This window comes from Castor canadensis, chromosome 14 (genome assembly GCF_047511655.1).
Source record: "Castor canadensis chromosome 14, mCasCan1.hap1v2, whole genome shotgun sequence".
Lineage (NCBI taxonomy): Eukaryota > Metazoa > Chordata > Mammalia > Rodentia > Castoridae > Castor > Castor canadensis.
Window position 1 is genome coordinate 88,449,474 of NC_133399.1, and position 20,895 is coordinate 88,470,368.

A 20,895-nucleotide genomic window follows, 5' to 3' on the forward strand; every position below is an offset into this window, starting at 1 on the left:
TTAAGAATAAAATAGTGTCCCCACTCCAGAGGAATTAATACAGAAACCTTAAAGTGACAGAGGTCAACAGGAGAAGGGGAACAGGAACCAGTGTAAAGATCAGTTAGAGATGAATCAACCTGAGTTGTAACACATTGGTATATGAAAGCAATGCTAGGAATCTCTCTGTATAGCAGTCCTTATCTCAACTAGCAAAAATGCTATGTCTTTCTTATTGTTTATTTCTCCTCTTCAATGGAACTGGAGAAAAGCACAGAACAGGTTCTGCCTGGAAGTGAGGGGGGAGGGGGGAAGAGGGAGGAGGGGGGTGGAGGGCAGAAATGACTCAAACAATGTATGCACATGTGAGTAAATGAATTAAAAAATGGATAAAATAGTGAAGCTGTTCTTGCTTTCATGTAGCACCTTCTTGATGTGAGAAGATGGCTCAGGGAACTGTCTGCCATGTTGAAAATGAAATGTAGGGCACTTCTTCCCACCTGCCCACCTCTCTCTGGTTGACCTTGACCAAACTGGATTGATGCTGCCTGGCTGGAACTCAAATGTTTTAGATGAGCATACAGGTTATACTTTCCCCAGGATTGTAGTGGTGGCTTTTCTACACTAAAATCCTCTTTACCTCTGTTGCCTTCAGGCTGAGAGCTATTGATGACTTGGCAGCTGAAAGAACACCAGGTTTGAGGGAGTCTCCCTCAGCAGAGAACATAGGTGGTGTGAGAATGGACTGCTCAGTCCTGGTTGCCAGGCCCCTCCCAGGATGTTGTCTGAGGCAAGGGGGGAGCTGAGAATTTAGTCAACTGAAGATAAACAGATAGCCTTCTGCATTAACTTTGGGTGATTGTGAAAATTGTTCTGCTATGGCTGGGCAATATAGAAGGAAGAACTCTTTCAAGTGTAATCCTCAGGCTGTTGTTTCAGACCTCTGATGAAACCTTATTCTTGGGCAATACTTAATCATGATACTTTGGGAAGTTGTTGTGAGAACTGAGATAATCTAATAAAAATGCTTTGACAGTGCTGGATACATAATCAGCATTCAATGCATGTTAGAAGACATTACTAACTGCTGTATGGTTGCAACTTATGTTGATACAAAGCAGATCTCTTCTTGGAGTGCTAGACTTAGATATCCAACCCCTACTAGAGAACATTTCATATAGATATGAATCAGGCCAGATTCATAGATATGCTTAGGCCAGAAACCTGCCAATTGGCATGAGATTCCCCATAAATGTCTTTCAAATCCACCTTCTTGCTGGGTGCCCGGGTGCATGGATGCTTGGGGACCCATGGCTCCCTCCTGTAATCCTAGCTGCTCTGGAGGCAGAGATCAGGAGGATTGCAGTTGGAAGCCAGCCCAGGCAAATAGTTTGTAAGACTCTATCTTGAAAATACCCAAAACAGGGCTGGTAGAGTGGCGCAAGTGGTAAAGCATCTGCCTAGTAAATGTAAGGCCCTGAGTTCAAGACCTAGTTCCACCAAAAAGAAAAAAAATTCACCCTTTTTTTTCGCAAAATTATTCCCTGCCTCAGCAATGACAGGTTTTGAGTTTTGCCTGCATCATCCCACCATTTCTCCTTCTACCAGTGTACCAACCAGTCTGTCCTCAAGAGAGCTGCACTGATCTTTCTATAGTGCAAATGCATATGACATCTGATCATGGCATTTCCCTGCTTTAAGTCTCCCTTTCACTCTCCCATAAACTTCAGAAAGATTCATATGCTGAGCACATAATGAACAGAACAATCCATAGTCTCCTTTCTTACCACTCTAGCTACACACATACCAAGCTGTAGCACTGCAGAACTATATTGAACACTCCGGTTTCTTTTACCTTTGTGTCTGTGCATGTTGTTTTTCTGCCCTCTTCCTTTTTCATCAGACTGTATTCTACTTGTCCTTCATGATTCAGCCTGGGTGTCTCCTTTACTGGGAAACCTTCAGTAAGTCCGAGGAGTGTAATTTCCCTTTCCTTCATGAGATGTGAGTTCCTTGAGGGTAGAAGAATTTGTCTTTGCTCTTTGTGGCCACCATGGTACACAGTAGGTATCCATCACAAGTTTGCTCAATATGAAAATAGCCCAGAATTAGAATAAAAGACTTGTTCTAGAACTTCTGGTCTTCAAGATTTGAGGAAGCTTTTTTTTTTTTCTGAGCTTCAGTTTTCTTGTTCATAAAACAGGAATTAACAATGCCCCCTAATGTTGTAAGGAATAAATGAAAAGTGAATGCAAAAGTATTTTGTAAATTGAGTAAAAATAGTACTATCATACTATCTTAAATGCAAACCCGTATTTTCCATGCATGTATATATTTTCCTTCCTACACTTCCTTTGTACAAATTATCTACATTCATGTGTCTGGGTTTGTATTCCTGTATGGTTTCATGAAATGGGAAGGCAGTTTCCAAGCAGCTTGCTGTAGACTCAACCTTTTGAAAAGTATGCTGAAATGGATAGATAATTACTTTTTGATAACTAATCAGTCCAGGTTCTAGATAGAGTGTTTTGTATTCTCCAATTAACAGTCATTCTGTGGCTCTTATATTCATGCACACAAGTACAACTGAGAGCAAATTTATAAGACACTGAGTGGGTAGTAATTACCATTTTCTCAATGACTACTATTGTACCTTCCGTTAAAAAGCAATGTTAAGGATAACTTCCCTCCAGTTTTTCCTTTGACTTCCTCATCAGTCATTAGAAGCAGTTACTGAAGGCATTGTTGTCCCCATTTTGTATGTGAATACACTGAATCACAGAGAATGTATTTAACTCAACTCCTTTCCAAAGTTACAACAGAGTGGAATGGAGACCAGAACCCTAGGATGCCCTTTCTCTTGTCTTTCACAGGTTGATGTAGGAATTTTGCGCAGAATAGATGATTGGTAGAAACGAAACAGCTGAATAATGCATAAACGGATCGGTGTTTATTTTATAATGCTTTAAATGCCACAGTTATTTCTGCACTTCTCTAAAATCAAGAGTGGAGGACAGTTCCCGCGACTTTCCATTTCCAGCAGCGGAACTGCCTTTGCTGCCCCGGGCTTTGCAACACACCAACTTCTTTCCCGAGCAGCCAAGGTGCAAAGTAGGGCGCCGGCCCCCCTCCAACCTGATCCACCTCCTGCCTCCTGTTCTTCTTTAAAAAGCCAGGTGGCGCCAGCTCTCAACCCGGCTCGCGCCCAGAGATTTCCTTGCTTGCTCAGAGCCAGCGCAGAAGTGGATGGAAGAGCACAGCTCCGGGCCGACGCTTTCTCTTTGCGTCCTCCTCCCTTCGGAAACACAGATCGGCTTTTTTTCTTCTTCCTCACCCCTCGCAGGATGACGGCAAGCCTAAAGGAAAGCGGAGTGTCCTGTGTGCCACATGGAGCTTGGGGAAAGGAAATGATTAAAGCCGTGAGGTTTCCTGGCTCTTCGCGGTGTTTACGGTGGGTTTTGATTTGGGAAGAGAGCGAGGAGAGGTTAGGGCCTGTTCCACTCTCCCAGCCTCCTGGATCTGTCTGGGTCGCAGATGACATATGGGCCGGATGGGCACGCGCGCATCGGTGTGCACATTCGTATGGGTGCAGGATTGTGTCCTGTGTGGTGGCCTATTCCTAAGCGACAGACCATATGTGTGTTTATGAAGAAGTAAAGGGAGGGCTCTGAGATTCTTTCCTGACAGCTGAAGGTCTGAATCTATTCTGGAGTACACACATTGCAAACCCCATTTTTTATCCTTGAAATGTTTCCAGTCTTGGAGCTATTGTAATTTAACAGAGTAAAGGAGAGAAACCCCATCGTTATACAATTATATTAACTGGATTTCAAGCAAACTTCAATGCATGCAAATGTTTGTTGAAACTTGGAAAATAACTACTAGTCTGGTCAACACCAAATCTGAAGTTAAGATGAATTCAGTGAAAGTAATTTTTAATTCATTGCAATACTGAGAGAATAGAGTTGGTATTATGGACTATAGCAGTTTTAAGATTTTAATTGAAATGACAAAAACACACACACAAACACATAGAGCACTCAGCAACATTAGTAAGGATGACAACGTGCTATTGATGCTTTTTAAAAATACTGCTGGTAGTGTGTTTATGACACTGTGTACTTTAGATCAGTGTTTTCAAACTGCAGGTTGCCAACCATTAGTTACTCTTAAAATCAACAATATGGCAATTTAAAAAGTGGAATAGAATAGAAAATATCATAGAATGAAAAAAATAAGCATTATTTCATAAATCTTGTTTCCCATATGTGTAGGTATTGGGTTGGGTTGCAGTGTAAAGTGTATTTATTATGGATTACATTAGAAAGAAGTTTGAAATGTGTGGTTTTAGAACAATCCATATTTCTATGACAACATTCCCATCGGTTTTATGTTCTTCAGGTTTGGGGTAGGAGGCTGAGGCTCTTCTTCCCCCAGGTGCCCTACTCTGAGCTACAGTGGGTTTGTATTCCCTGGCAGACTTGACTGAGAGAGATCTTCAATGAAAATGAGATTAGGAGGTGGGCATGCAGCTTTTAAAGTCTTAACATGGTAGACCTTTTCCTGATTATGAAAGTGATACTGGAGAATAGACTGTATGGGTCTTCAGGTGTCAGGAAGGGCACTGGTAAGAAAGAATGACATGTAGCCCCAAACCTAGGAAGTGAATGGTGGCAACAGGAAGATTATGAGAAGAGGAACTCTAACGCGGAGACCAAAGCAGAAGCTGCATATTCAAGCTAGGAATGTGAGAGTGGGCAAGGGGTGGCTAGAGTCAGAAAGTTTGGCAAGGGAGCCACTCTGTTTACAGGTGCAGGTAGAATAGTTTTGAACCATGGGGCTCAGTGATTCATGTAGAGGTGAGGATCCTGCTGTCCTCATTCTACCTCTCTGCTCCATTGTCTAAGAGAAGTAGGTCTTACTTCTGTCATTCAAGTTTTAAGACCCTGATTAAAACATATTTACTATTTTATGGTAAGTAACCTACTGGACTTGTCCTCAGGAAAGTCAACCATCTTCCTCTTTTTTCTATTCCAGATGCTAGGATTGGATGGCTGAACCAAGACTCAGCTTGGGTGTGGCTTGGCTGCTTTCTTTCTCTTCACCTACAAACATACTGGCTATGGCTTTGGGTTTTGATACCATGTGGTCAACTAGAGAGAAAGGAGATTTAGATACGGATTTGGGTGGCTATGGACTTGGTTGCATGCTCTGTTTTAGCTTTACTAGAGGTCTGTACCAAGGCATATGCTGGTTTTTGCTCTGCTAGTCATCAAATAGGCATTGATTTCCCATGTTCTGGAAATGTATTATTCCCTGTAGCATGTGTTCTTAAACTTTAGAAGACATCTGAATCACCTGGACAGCTTGTTAAAACACAGGATGCTGGGATCCACTCCTAGTTTTTGATTCAGCAAGTCTGGGTGGGGCTGGAGAATTTGGATTTCTAACAGTTTCTCTTGGTGATGTTGATACTGGTCCAGGGAACAGACTTTGAGAACCACTGCTCTATCATCTCTTCAAAAGTGTGTGGAATGGGAAAGTGACTGGCAGGGCAAGGTGAAAGGGCTGCTAAATTCTTCAATAATACCCCCTCCTCCCCAAGCCAATCCATCCACCCAGGCTCAGGCTATCAGCAGGTCTTGTCTGCTGAAAACTTTAGTAGAAGGGAACAGAGGTTTCCAGAGGGATTTAGTTATAGTAAAACTATCAATCTATGTATCTAAACTTGCCAGAAATAGAAATATTAACATGTGATGATCTTATTAATTTTTGTTTCATTTTTATTCTTGCATAATTGAAGACTTAGGGGAAAACATTTAAGTGAGGGATCAAGACATTGAAATAAAAGTTTAAGAAATAGTAATCCTAATCATCATTATTAAATAAAGGTAACATTTAACACTGTGCTGCAACAGAGCAGCTATTCCATATTAAATGAGAACTTGTGGCCTTAAAATTAATGTGACTGACTTTCTGCCAAGATATCCCTGGCTCCCACAGCCTGGCTCCTTGTGAATCCATGGTCTGTGGCTTCCCAGCACTGGGCTTGCTTGGCTTCTGGGCCTCAGAGGAAAATGGGGTTATTTTGAAATCCAGTCTTCTTAATGAACCAATTCGTGAACCTGGAATGTGCAAGGAAATAACCTAAAAGTGAGATGAGAAATTGGTCTGTTGAAAAGTTGGTGACCTTTCCAGGATTACTTTTAAAAGAACAGATTCATTTGACACTTTGGGAATAATTTAATAAACATAACAGCCTAAAATATTATCCACTTTGTTTCATGTCCTACAGCCTGAAATATCTAAACTAAATCCTTGCAAATAAGTATCATTATTGGTGAAATTTGGTTGCAAAATTTGGCATGGACTATTTTGAAGTGTCAGACTTCTAGACGCTATTACAGAGTTGGCAAGAGTCAAGGGATTTTTTACTGATTAAATGACATTTTTCTTTATTGTCCCCATAATCACCTGCTTTATGAACTGTGGCTAGAGTTGATGTTGCAACTAGTAATTTTCTTAGAACCCAAATTCATTTATATTTTTCTGTCTTTTGATTTCCCTCATTTCTGGGAATTGTTAGTAGATGGAATAAAAAGAGAATACATTATAAACAATCAAAACAACAAAAACAAAATCCCTTGGGCCTTTTACAGATACCACACATGCAAATAAATGTGGTTTTGCGTTCCAGTGGTATTGGAGTAGGAATTACATCTTCCTCATTAACCTCTCTCTTAACCAAACAGTATTGTTTCTCAAACATGTTTTTACCTAAATCCAGTTTGACATTTAAAATTAATTCACATGGACTCAGTTCAAGTGAGGTAGAATGTCTTCTTTTGATTCCAGCATTTGTGCAATTCTGGTTGAATTGTATCAGTGTAGCGATGCCTACTATTTTAGGATGAAATCAGGAGATTGGTTATATTACTTGCACAACCAAAACCAAACGTTAGAAGTACTAAGTATGTTTTTCCTACACTACTGAGGAAAGAAATGTAAAGTACAATCTGTGTTACACACCTTCAGTTTGAAAATGATCCCTCTCCTTATGGAAAAGCATTTATAGAATGGATCCCCCTACCTTTTTTTCCCTCCAGTGATTGGGATTGAACACAGGACCTACACATGCTATGCAAGCAATCTACCACTGAGCTATACAGTTTTAGATATAGTTTTTCTAAGTGAAAGAACACTCAATTTGTTTTCAATCACTTATAACCAGTAATTCCTTTGCTAATATGTGGGTATTTGAAGCAATAGGAATCTCATTTCTCTAGGAAGTCAACAGGGTAACTCAGTGGTAGTGTGTATACTAGGCTCTCGGTTCAATTTCCAACCCACACACACACAAAAAGAAAAAAATATAAAGAAAGACTACAATTTTGCTAGATGTGGAAATATAACCTGATATTTCTTAAGCTTCTACAAACACATATGAATCTATGATTTTTGACCCAAAACAGAGCCAAAGTATGCATTGTTTTTGGTGTTGATATTTAATGGTAATGATGAGATATTTGTTGTAGTTAGTTGTATCTACCTATGGAAAATGAACAAGACTTTAAAATAACATTCAGTTTGAGTTAAACCTACCAATTTTAGGAAACACTGTTATCAGCTGTCTTCACTGCTGCTGGCTTTGTCTTGTTTTGTCAAGCATTCTTTTTTCATTCCACCATCTTCTCATGCATTGTTTTCAAACCCTTATAATCCTAGCTCAAGATGGCATGAGTAAGAGTTGGAGAGAGAACCAACACTAGTTTCTTTAGTGTACACAGTTTTAAAACACACCCTTTAATGTTATTTGACACCATTTTTGTACATGAGCTTTCTGCAAAGAGTTTGTCAGATGAAACCATATTGCAAAACATTTGCAAAACCAAATTGTTGACAAAATGCTTGTGATCCAAAGGGTCCTGCTTGATTGAAAGCAGTTGCAGTGTTTCAACGTGAGAATGTTGCTTATCCTTTTTGTTGTGTGTTTGTAGATTCCTACAGACCAAACTTCTGGACTTCCACTGTCTCCAGATAGCAGTTTCTATACAGTTAACTCAGAACAGATTACAGCTAGAGTTTTACAACACTCTACATCTAGCTTTTTATTCCCTGAGTAAGCATTCAGGAAAATTGTATCTTCTTGTTCTTCCATGCTCATCTCTATTTCATGGAGTCTGACTTCCACCTGCATGTTCAAAATGTCCAGCAACACCTACCAAATTGCACAGTCATGACTGGCCATTCCCAAATGTGCTGGTCGTTGCCAAGATACACTTATGCCCTCTTCAAGGTCCCTTGATCAGATTCTCGTTTCAAGTCATGTGCTGCAGGGTGAGCTTGCCTTTTGTTCCCAAATGTCCCAGTTTAGCTAACCCTTAATCTACCTCTGAGAATGACACTAAAATCAGCTCTGCTTCTGACCAGAAACAAGGCCATTTCTACTGAGAAAAGAGAAAAACAGTCTTATAAAAAATTGAATTTACATACTTTGTGATTTTACTAGTTCCTTTTGTGTTGCTACAACAGAATACCACAGACTGGGTAATTTATTATGAAGAGAAATTTATTTGGCTTATAGTTCTAGAGGCTAGAAAGTCTAACAGCATGGCACTGAGATCTGCAAGGATCCTTGTGCTATGTCATCCCATGGTAGAGAGCAGAAGAGCAAGAGGGACTTATAACACTCCCTGTTATAAGAAGCCCACTTTCTTGATAACTAATGCATCTCCCAGATAACCTTAATCCATCATGAGGGCAGAGACCTCCTAACCTAATGATTACCTGTTAGCTCCACCTCCCAACACTGTTGCCTTAGGAATCAGGTTTCTAACACATGAACATTAGGGGACACAGTCAAACCATAGCAATGATAATAATTAACAGTTAGAATTTAAAAGTTTTAAAAATTCCTCTTCTGATAGGTGTGATAGAAAGAAAAAGAATTTTTCAGCTGGCCGCTGAGGCTAATGCCTATAATCCTGGTTACTCAGGAGGTAGAGATCAGGAGGATCATGGTACAAAGTCAGCCCAGGCAAACAGTTCTCAAGGCCTTATTTCAAAAATACCCAACACAAGAAACAAGACTGGTAGAGTGACTCAAGTGGTAGTATGCCCGCCTAGCAAATGTGAGGCCCTGAGTTGAAACCCTAGTACTGCCAAAAAAATAAAGAAGTAATTTTTCAAAAATCTAATGTTCTTAACTTCTCAACTGGTTTTTGCTCAAGACAGAACTAGCAACCTGAAAACTGACCAGACCAGGAGAAAAAATTTTATTTTCTTAAATTTACTTCTTTTGTCAAATTACTGTCTCAAATTAATAAGAAAAGCCATCTACGTGGTTCATCTTTATTTGGAATTTCAGAAAAGCTAATGCCCTGAACCATGTTTTCGGAACTTTTCCAAGGACTTTTGCTGTCTTGCTTCATCTTGTTTAAAGATGTTAGAGCTATGTTGAGATTAGTATCAACAATGAAAAGGTAATCTCATGGTTCTGGCTGTCATTATCCTGTTTAGACATACTAGAACTAGATTGCCTGTGTTAAAACTTAATGGACTGGAGAAGAGAAGCATTAAAAAGTGTTAATGATGGAGGCTTCAGCTATCCAGGCATCTATCTGCCAGATGTCTCATTTTCTAAATTCAGAACATCTGATAAATCCATGATCTCCCCAATTAGTGTTCTCAGCTTTGACTGCACATTAAAATAATCCCAGAATTTAAAATTTAAGAAATGAGGGCTGAGAGTGTAAGCTTAGTGGTAGAGAACTTGCTTAGCGTGCACAAGGCCTTGGATTCTATCCCCAGCAATGCAAACATAAACAAATAAATTCAGTTGTTTATCTTAAGCCAGGGGTGGTAGTACACATCTGTACTACTGGTACTCAGGAGGCTGAGGCAGGAGGACCTCGAGTTAGAGACCAGTCTGGGCTACATAGCAAGACACTGTCAAAAAAAAGAAGAAAAAAAAAAGTCAATGTCCAACCTCCATCCTATACTAATTAAAGCACTGTACTAGTTGAAGAAGACTCTCTCAGGATAGGGCCCTAGACATGGGTGCTTGGTTGTTTTGTTTTGTTTTGTTTTGATTTGATTTTTAAGTTCTCCAAATGATTGAATATGCAGCCATGCTGAGAATCACAAACCCACATGACAATTTCATCTTTCAGAAGGGAGAGGAAATGATGAGGAGGATTAACACCCTGCTTCTAATTCTGGCCAACTCGGAGACCTTGAATGGAAAAATCAGAAGTGACAGGAACACTGGAAGAGGGCCACCTGGCCATCAGAAAATTCCAGAGGGATGTAGTCACTGCCAGACACACACTGTTAGTCTAAGCTTAAGACTATTTAGGGCAATTATAAAAGCCTGATTTTGACACCCTGTTCTGAGATTCAAAAAAAAAAAGAAGCAGGAGATATTCTTCAAGATAAAATTCTTGATACTACTGTTGCAAATGGTGTAAAGCAGAGGAAGTGTAATGGAAGAAAGAATTTTTTAAAATAAGGAGGTAGCCAAGAAGATTTAGTGCCTGTGGGCAGGAAACTGCTGAGGTCAGATATATTTGTAAATGATGTGCTTAAAATGTGACAGGTGATCTAGTAAAACAAACATGAATACAAAAAATTTTGTCAAGAATATGTGAGACAAGAGTCAGAAGGACTAAATCTAGAAAGAAACTAACATTTTAGATACTAAAAAGGACTACTGATGTTTGTTTGTTTGTGACAGGTCCTTGCTTTGTAGGTCATGGTGGCCTCCAACTTGAGGTCCTCCTGCCTCAGCCTCTCAGGTGCTGGGATTACAGGTATGCCAGCTCTGAAGAGGATTGTTTTAATCAAAAGCAAGAAAGTGGAGGATCCATGCATGGCTATGATAATATGTCAAAAGTCAAAGAGACAAAGGAGAACACTTTCAGACTTAGTTCACTCTTTAGGCTAGGAAGGGTGGGACAAAATTTGGTAAGAAGGAATTGAAGGAGAAGATCACTTAGGAGCAAATGCTAGCTGTCTTAAATAAGTTCAAACATTGGCCTGAAAATGACAAACCAGAATGTTAACAGAATTGTCAGATACACTTGCTTTAATCTTTAAAAAAATAAGGAGGATGAGAGATGTTCCCAGATACTGCCCTACATTTTTGATTTTCAAGAGGAAGGAATAGTCTTAGAACTACAGACTTGAAGGCCTGCTAATTCTCCAGCTCACAAATTCTGGGATTTACTTTAAAATGCAGTTGAATGCAAGATTTGCTAAATTAAATCATGGCTATGACATAGTTCATGAAGAGAGTAGAGATAAGGAATCATAAAATTTTAAATGCTCTGATTCAAATTTAGTAATCCATAGCTTTTGAGACTCAGATAAAAGCAAAATACCCTTTCGAAGTAGTTAGATGTTAGGGTAAAACAAACTATCCTAAAACTTGGTGATTTAAAACAACTACAGGTTTGGCATTCATAATCCAAAGACCCAAACACCAAAATGCTTTAAAATACAAAATTTTTTTGAGGAGCAATATGATACCACAAATGGAAAATTCTACACTTCACCTCATGTGATGAGTTGCAGTAAAAATGCAGACATGTTAAAAAATTACCATCAGACTGTATTATGAGAGGTATATGAAACATATAATAAAATATAATTATATTATATTATAATATAATATAATATTATATTATAATATAATATAATTCTTGCATCCTATGCCTATGATATCTCCTTATAAATATGCAAATATTCCAAAATCAAAAAAAAATTCTATAATCAGAAACACTTCTAATCCCAAGCCTTCTGGATAAGGGATACTCAACCCGTACCATTAATTTGCTTACAATTCTGCAATTTGCGCTGGGCCAACCTGGCTGGCTCTTCTGCTGGTTTCTTGGATCACTCAGCAGCTTTGGATCATCTGATGACTTAATTGAGGCTGAATGGTCCAGGTAGCCTCCATCATATGTTTGATGCTGGCTGGCAGCTGGGCCATATGTCTCCAGCAGGAGAGCTGGGGGCTAATTTACTTGGTGGTGGCAGCATTCCAAGAGAATGAGAACAAAAACTACAAAACTGCTTGAGGTCAAGGCTTGGAAGTCAAATAACATCATTTCTGCCTCATTCTTTGGTTAGAAGAAGTCACAAAGACAGTCCAGATCCATGGACAGGGAAATAAATCGTACCTTCAAATGGGAGTTGCTGCAAAGATTCATAACCACATTTAATTTACTGTATCTCTTCTCAGAAAAATGCTTACACACTAATACACATGGAACATTTTAATTTCAGGGAATTCATAGATTCCCCAAGCAAAGAGTCTTTATTCTAATTGTAAATATATTTAAATGAGGATACTAAGTTCGAGGAGACTAAAGATTTGCCCCAAAATTAGGTATTTATTTAGTATACAAGCAAATAAGTGTTACATATCACCCAGGTTTCATAACTCCCAGTTCCATGCTATTTCCAATATGCCCAACTAATAGTCACCTTATTATTATAGGAAATTAATTTTAGCAATTTTTATAAATCATCAATCACCCACCACATTAGGACAATTTAATCAAACGTATATAGTAAAATATAAATATTTATTTGATTGGCATATTCTCCATATATATCCAGATAGGAAAGTAAACTGGAAAAGAGTAGATGAGAAGATTAAGTTATTTTATGAATTTGTGGACAGGTCCCTAAGTCTAGTTCTTTTTTTACAGATAGGTACTCTGTATGCTTCAACAAACTCACAAGGAAAAGTTGATTACAAAAATGATTTGTGATTAGCAGGATTATTTTCACTTTTAAACCATCTATTAAAAATAATTGATAAGAAGAAAGCAATTTATATTATTTTAACTTACATAAAAATCAGGCACTGTTACCACTTTGAGTTTTTGTCGTTCCCCACCTCCTAAGATCAAAATAATTTAAGAAAACTGGTGTAATTTAGTTCAAATATTTTTCCTTTTGCTATTTTTGTTGCCAGTGGATGGCTTTTCATGTGAGGACTGCAGGATGTACTTTTTGTTATTGTTGTTTTGTTTCTTGAGACAGGATCTCACTATGTAACCTAAACTGGACTTGAACTCTCCATCTTCCTGTCTCAACTTCCTGAGAGATTATTAATACTGGGATTATAGATGAGTACCACCACACTCAGCTCTAGATTCCATTTAGTTTTTTTTTTAATATTAGTATGTTATTTTTTACTTTTCTGGGTGAATTTGGCATGTTGACCTGGTCCAAATGGATGGAGAGGAACTAATTAGTTTTGAAAGATCTGATTTTCAGACATTGTTAACCAATAAAGGTAAGGTTTTGTTTCCCATGGGAGAACAAACCCATGGCCTCATTCATGCTAGGCAAGCACTCTAAAGGTACGTTTTTTTAAAAGTTGTTTTATCATACAAATATTCAAAAATGCAGAGAGGTAGAAAAAAATAGTAAATGAATACTCAAAACCTTTACTCAGAGGCTGGCAGAGTGGATCAAGTGGTAGTGTACCTGCCTAGCACGTATGAAGTCCTGAGTTCAAATTCCAGTACCACAAAACAATAACAACCTAAAAAAACCTTTACTCAATAATTGTTATCTTTTTATCAGTTTTGCTTCATTTACCTGTATTTTTTCATGTTAAACCATTTTAAAGTTATTTACCCCTAAGTACTCTGCATAGATCTCCAAAAATGAAGACAACATCTTAAATAAACAAACTTCAATATAACCCATTCAATAAATTAATACTAATTCCCTAATTTCAGGCAACGCTTAGTCCATATTCAAATGATTACATTTGTTTTCATAAATATTTTTCGATTTAAAATCCATCAAGGAACACATATTACAGTGTCATATCTTCAGTCTCTTTTTCTAGAACAGTTCAGCCCCTCACCTCATCCACCTTCCCACGTTGTATACTTTTTAAAGCAGCCAGACCACTTGTCATATAAAAATGCCCAATTCTGGATGTTTTTATTCTTTTTTCATGGTTCGTCCATCTTCCGTATAGCCCATACATCTAAAATCTTGAGTGGATTTAGGTTACACTTTTTGAAGAATGCTCTATAGGAGAGGCTGCCTACTCATATTTTCATTGTTTTGGTACCATTCTGGCATACAGTAGTCATGCATACCTAGATGAGTGCATCAGTCATTAGTGGGATCCCCAACCTATGTGTCATAGGTCCCTTACCAATTCATTTAATTTTGTAAGTATAATATGCTAACTTCAGAAATGGAGCAATATAGAATGGGTGAAAGTGAATGTCATATTGATATGTGTAACAACATGAAATCAAAGAAGTACTCAACATACCAAGAAGCCAGTCCTTAAAAGCTAGTGTTATTATTACAGTAGGTAGGATGACTGTAGACTCTTATAGTGATGTAATGGTGCCACACTCTGAAATTGAAATGTGGCTCCCTTGAAGTGACTTGTTTCCTTTTTTAAGGAGGTCAAAAAGACATGAGTGAAAACATACCAGTAACCAAACATGGTGGTATCAAGCCTAATTAGGAATAGAAAATCATTTCTAAAGTCTACATCTGTTCATTTTCTTTATTTCATTTGTTTTTGTTTCACCCTCATCTGTGACTCATTTGCCTTTCGTCATCTTCCACAATAGCTTCTGCACGAATATCAGTCTTGAAACGTACAACATGGCACCCACTTCAAACATTGTTTAAAATCTCATTTATTATTTTGTACTGTGGTCTCACTTAAAAGCTAGCGTTATTAAGACTATAGAGCACATACCTTTAATTCCCAGGGTGAAACAGGGAAAAACAGTGAGAAAGAGCAAGAACAAACACGAAGAGGGAGAGCTAAAACTGTGAGACAGTCCACAATGGAAATGTGAGGAAAACAAGAAAATTGAGAAGTCTTACAGGCAGATGAAGTCTCTAGACACCATAAAGCTGGAAACCATCCAAACTTGGGCTTAGTAGAGTACAGAAAAGTGACAAAGACCAGGACTGGTATTTTATTTTTCCCAACAAGAGGTTAGTTACTTAAGGACCACATTCCCAGGATTACAAGGATTTGCCTAAATAGCCCAGGGAACATTTATCTACAGTAGAAAGAGTAAAAGGAAGGGATGGAATTCCACGGGAACCACCTATTACCTGATACTATATTTAGAATTTGAAATTAAAACTGGGAGTAGTCATACCAAATTGATATCAGCATGTGAAACCTATATTAAGTAGGAATTATGTTTTTCCAGTTAGCTTACAGGTGCTTGTGGAGGCCAAACCCAGTTAAAACCCAACTGAGTTTAGCATTATTTCTTTAAGCAAACAACAAAAAAACATCGTGTGCTGAAATATCTCATGCCAGGAGCTCAATCATAATCATCCGACTTGCTTTCCCTCCTCTACTCCAAAATACAAAATAGTCACCTAGAACTGAAAACTGTTTGGATATGGGCTGAGCTGCCCCAGCTCCCACAGCATGTGTGCTGTAGGGATGGACCTCCACCTCAAACATTTTGGACATGACAGAGGAAAGATCATCGACCTCACAGGAAAGCTAAGACAAGAGGAGGAAAAATCTCCTGTTCTTGGTGAGTGAGTCTATTTCCCCCTTTTCTGGGAAAACACTAAGTCACACCTTTACACAAAGTTCAAATTTCAGACAGCACAGTGTTTCAAACAATTAATTTCTCAGCAGCTCATTGAAGCAGAGTTTTTCATTCCAAAAGGTGAAATAAGATATGGGACATGAGATAAGAAAGCAATAAACATTGAACCTCAGTTTTCATTCCTCTTTCTGAAGGGAGCTTGGATAGAAAAGCCACAAGAGGCAGATTCCCAAGTTTCTACATTTTACACAGTTTCAGTTGAACAAACTCCTCTTACTTACATGCAATGCTGCCATTTTCTCAAATTCTTAAAGATTGAGCAGCCAATTCCTTCCCTCTGTTCCAGGTAAAATAAACCACAGATCACCCCGTGATGCTCACTGATGTCACTAATGATAAAAATTACCATGGAATGTTACTATGAAAGCCCCAAATGTCTGGGTAGCTTTCAGCAAGCTGGAAAGCATATAATGATGGCCTATTATATCAGGCCAGAGACTCAGTGGGCAAGAAATTAAACTTTATGATGCAATTTAAATTCTATTTCAAGTCTTCCTTCAGTCAATTCAGGAACTTTCTCTGCCCATGGTGTCACCTGAATTCTGGGGAGACTTACACAGAACCCAGACATTGGAGTAGCCCATTTGGTTCTGGATGTTGTCTTCACTGAGTGGACACTGAGATGCCTATCAGTCTAGGTTGTTCCTAGTCACAAATTCAATCCTTGTGATGTCCCCTTTGACTCCTCTGCCACTTCCCCAGAATCCTTAGGCACACAGTAATTTTTCTGTTCTTCTTACTACTAGGACCTGAGGATTTTTGTGAGGCTAAGACTTGAATAGCCAAGACTTAACACATAGCCATATTTTTTTCCCTTCAGAATTCTTTCCATTCTCATGACTTCATCCAGGAAGTGAGGCCCAAGTTCCTTCTCTCTGAAATCTGTAAAGGTTTTTGCCCATTCCTTAAGAGCCTGATATAGAGTCCTTTCTCTAGAACCCATCACTGTCTCCCTCTCATGCTCACCTACCTTTTTTTTTTTCTCCCAGGCTAGGGAGTTCTTTTTTGGTACCCAGGGCAGAAAATATTTGCCTTCAATGTCAGATCCTCTCCACCAGTGATTTTTGTTTAAATTGTGGTAAAATACACATAACATAAAATTTACTATCTTAACCATTTTTAAGTGTACAGTTCTAACCATTACCACTAGCCATCTTCAGAATTTTATCTTTTTCCCAAACTGAAACTTTGCACCCATTAAACTCTAACTCCTCAGACTCCTCCTCCCTTCCCCCAGGCCATGCAACCACCATTGTACTTTCTGTCTCTATGAATTTGACCATTCTAAGTACTTCATGTAAGTGGAATTGTACAATACTTGTCCTTTTTTTATTAGCTTATTTCACTTACATAATATCTTTAAGATTCACCCATGTTGAAACATGTCCTATTTAAGGCTGGATTTGTTTAGACATTCATCACTTGATGGACATTTGAATTGTTCATACCTTTTGGCTGTTGTGAATGATGCTGTTATGAACAGGGGTTCTGGTCAGGTTCCTGCTTTAAATTTCTTGGAATATATACCCAGAAATGGAATTGCTGAATCATATGACTATTCTGCGTTTAATTGCTATACTGTTTTTCATGCTGGTGCCCCATTTTACATTCCCATCAGCAGTGCACAAGAATTCCATTTCCTCTATATCTTTGCCCTTCAGTGAGTTTTAACAGAGGTGCCCTCGACACTTGGGGTTTGCCTTTCCTTGTTATGCAGGACTGTTCCACTCTTTGCAAGATGCTTAACATCCCTGGCTCCACCTACTTTTTTTTTTTTTTTGGTGGTACTAGGGTTTGAACTCAGGGCCTTGTACTCTACCATTTGAGCCACACCTCCAGCTCCTCCCTTTACTATTTTCAAGTAATTGGATAATATTTACCAGTTGTCCTGACAAATACCAACCTGTATCCTACATGTTTTCAAATGTCCCCTAGTAGGTGGGAATAAGCTGCCCAGTTAGATGCCCCATTAGAACCCCTGTGCTGTGAATTCTTTCTGGTGGTAACTTAAGGATTTTTCTCTATAAACTTGGAATCCTGGAAGAGGCTCTTCTTTTCTCTGCCCTCCTGTCATATCTCTCCCTTGATTCAATAAGCAGGGAGTGGCTTAGTTTAATTGAATAGAGAGGACAGAGGATGAGGACAGAGAAGGAGGAGGATGAGGAAGAAGAGAAGGGAGGAGAGAGAAGGGGAGAAGAGAAATACTTCAAAATATTAACTTGCCACATAAGGATTTCTCTCCTTTCTTCTCTTGAGTAACTTAAGTATTTTTGTGATCTTCACTTTCTTTTCAGACAAATTTAGATTTTTCTAAAAATACCTTATACTTACAATGTAATTTTTAAAAAAACATATGAAAATATAGTAAGGAAGTGAATGCAGTGAGAAATGTAAGTCCCTTGAATATTATACTGATCTAGTGATTTGTCCTTCACTGACTGTGACTTGTCAAGTCTCTTGACTACTCATGACTTCAGGTAACTCAAGTGGGAAAACAAGGAGGTTCAGTTAAATGAGCTTTAAATGTCATCTTGTAAAAACAGTGAAAATGTAGACAATGATCATTAAATAATCATAAGAATTCACATACGGTTTGGAGGATCCAAGTTGTTTAAAAGCATACATATTTGACTCTTTTCTATGTCATTTAAATATTAAATGCCTTTTCAATTTTCATAACTCTCTGATGTTCAAACCATCTATCTCTTTAAATAGCTAAGGGTTTTGGGGAGAGAGACCAGGCTATTTTCTAATCAAGTGATCTAATCTCTGAATTTACAGAGTGGCTCAATTCCTAAGACATGGTAACTAATTAAAAAATGCTTAAATTAAAGATCTTTATCATAAGAAAAAAAAGATAAACAAAAGATGCATTCCAATTGGTTAGAAAAATGGAGTTATGCTCCTCTCCCATTTCTGTGTTGCAACACTCAATAGTTTAAGACAAAATATATTACTGGATTAAACTTTTTTTAATTTATAAAATAATATTTTTACAAGCCACAGATATAGCTTTTCTATTCTAAAACTTCCTTACAGCAATTCTTGTACCCAAGGTTCTTTCATACTCTTTCATGTTCTGGGCCAAGATTAATCTGGAGGGCTTTATGAGGCAATGGTCTGAGCATCCATGGGGAGAGTGTCTATTGGGCATCTTTTTCAAGCCTATATTGGGTTTTCTTTTGATAAAACCTCACTGTTTCTTTTTTTTCTTTGCTAGTACTGGGATTTGAACTCAGGGCTTCACACTTGCTAGGCAGGTGACCTACCACTTGAGCCACTCTGCCTGCCCTCAATCTTCTTTGGATCCTGAGTTATAAATGGCATTCCCTAACCAGGGTTTCATCTAAAATTAAAAAATAAATTATCCCTGAAGAGGCACGTGAATCAGAATATTAGAATGACCTGGTATGATTACAGGTGGCAGCTGTCTAAGAAAAGCTCAGACAATTGAATGACTAGTAAGAAAATCAAAACCTTTTGGAAAATATTACTAAATATGCTAAACTTGTATGTTTTAAGGAATGGGCATTTCTTTATTTTTTCCTTTCCCCAAAACTCACTTAGCCTGCAGTCTGATCTCATACTTACTTCAAAAGACTGGTTTAAGGATTAATTGAGGCAATGTATGCAACCTGTTTAGCTTACGTCTAGAACTTGATCATTCCCTAAAAAGTTCCAAAATTGTAATGGTGAAGATAATGGTACTATTAATTCTATTTTCTTAATTTTTTAAAGTTGTTTCAAATTGGCACTCAGAAGTGAAGTTTTAACAGACATAATTGTTTTTCTAAATCACTAAACTATTATTTGCCGTGGCCCTGCTGTATGTCATCATCCAGATGTGTTCAAACTGCCTTAGTCCAATAGAATTGAACTACTTAGGCCTTCAGAATTTGGTGGCCAAAAACCCCTGTGGCCTTGCTGCCCCCCTTAACCATTCCTCACCTGGCTCCAGGTGTCCTGCACCCACTACTGAGCCCTGCCTCACTCTCCTTCTGCATAGTACTTTTTTTTTTTTTTGGCAGTACTGGGATTCAAACTTAGGGCTTTGCGTTTGCCAGACAGGTGCTCTACCACTTGAGCTATGACTCCATCATTTTTTTGCTCTGTCTGGTTATTTGTGAGATAGGGTCTCACTTTTTGTCTGAGATCGTGATCTTCCTACTTATGTTTCCTACTGTAACTGGGATGACAGGTTCATGCCACCACACCCAGCTAATGGTTGAGATGGGGGTCTTGATAACTTTTTTACCTGGGTTTAGGGATAGTCTTGAACCGCTATCCTCCCAATCTCAGATTCCTGAGTAGCTAGGATTACAGATATAAGCCACCATGCCTGGCTTTTTTTTTTTTTTAACCAATGCCCTTTCCCTTTCTTCCTTGGTCCTATAAATACTGCCCTTATTTTGTAATCTCAATCCTAGAACTGAGTGCTCAACTTTTCTCAACAAATAAATCACCCTCTCCCTCCAGATGAATCTTATAGAAACTTCCATTATATTGCCTGTAACTAGGTGGCTCATAATTTATTGCACAAATTATGACCCTTTTACCAATGATTGAGAGCTATTAATTAGTAGATTAGGACAATAGCTGTAATAGGGAACTGCTCTAAGCTAACAGGATGCTTGGTCATCTACTCTTAATGCTTCATTTCTTAATTTACCTATTTGAATGTCCCACCTTGCCAGACAGTAAGGTTCTAGGTGGCATGGGTTTCTCTTCTATGGTGCCTGGAAGCCTCTTGCCCAGCACAGAGCATGGCAATAGTAGATACTCACTGCAACTTGCTGAACACCTGCTTGGTTAATTCATTAGCTAATTGAATGGTGACTAATAATTGTATTTAAACAATATTTTGGGGGATATGTTGCAAAGACTAACTATTTTTCCTTTAAAATGGTTAAGCATGTTGTCTTAGTCCATCTTGTGTTGATAAACAGAATGTCAGAGACTGAGTAATTTCTAAAGAAGAGTTATTTCTTAAGGTTCTGGAAGATGAGAAGTCCAAGCGACCTATATCTGGTAAGGGCCTTTTTGCTGAAGTATGACATGGCAGAAGGCATCACATGGTGAGAGAACCAAGGGAGCAGCACAACTCCTCTTATAAAACCACTAATTCCATCATGGGGCCCCACCTACCAAAGGTCCTACCACCGAATACAATCACGTGAATTTGGGGGGTAAGTTTCCAACACATAAATTTTTGGAGGACACACTCAAACTAAGCACGTGTCTTCAAATGTTTGATGTACAAATACTTGGACTTATG

At 38.4% G+C, this 20,895-nt stretch overlaps 1 protein-coding gene and 1 long non-coding RNA gene across 2 annotated transcripts in view; both read left to right on the top strand.

The window, feature by feature from the left end:
• The window catches only part of Scrg1 (stimulator of chondrogenesis 1), a 146,674-nt gene that overhangs the window by 19,684 nt on the left and 106,095 nt on the right, over nucleotides 1-20,895 (top strand). The window lies entirely within an intron of this gene.
• The window catches only part of LOC141416912 (uncharacterized), a 28,745-nt gene continuing 8,183 nt past the window's right edge, over nucleotides 334-20,895 (top strand). The window contains exons 1-2 of the long non-coding RNA XR_012441535.1: nucleotides 334-3,430; nucleotides 5,017-20,806. This is a non-coding gene — a long non-coding RNA (uncharacterized lncRNA). The remainder of the gene's footprint in view (nucleotides 3,431-5,016; nucleotides 20,807-20,895) is intronic.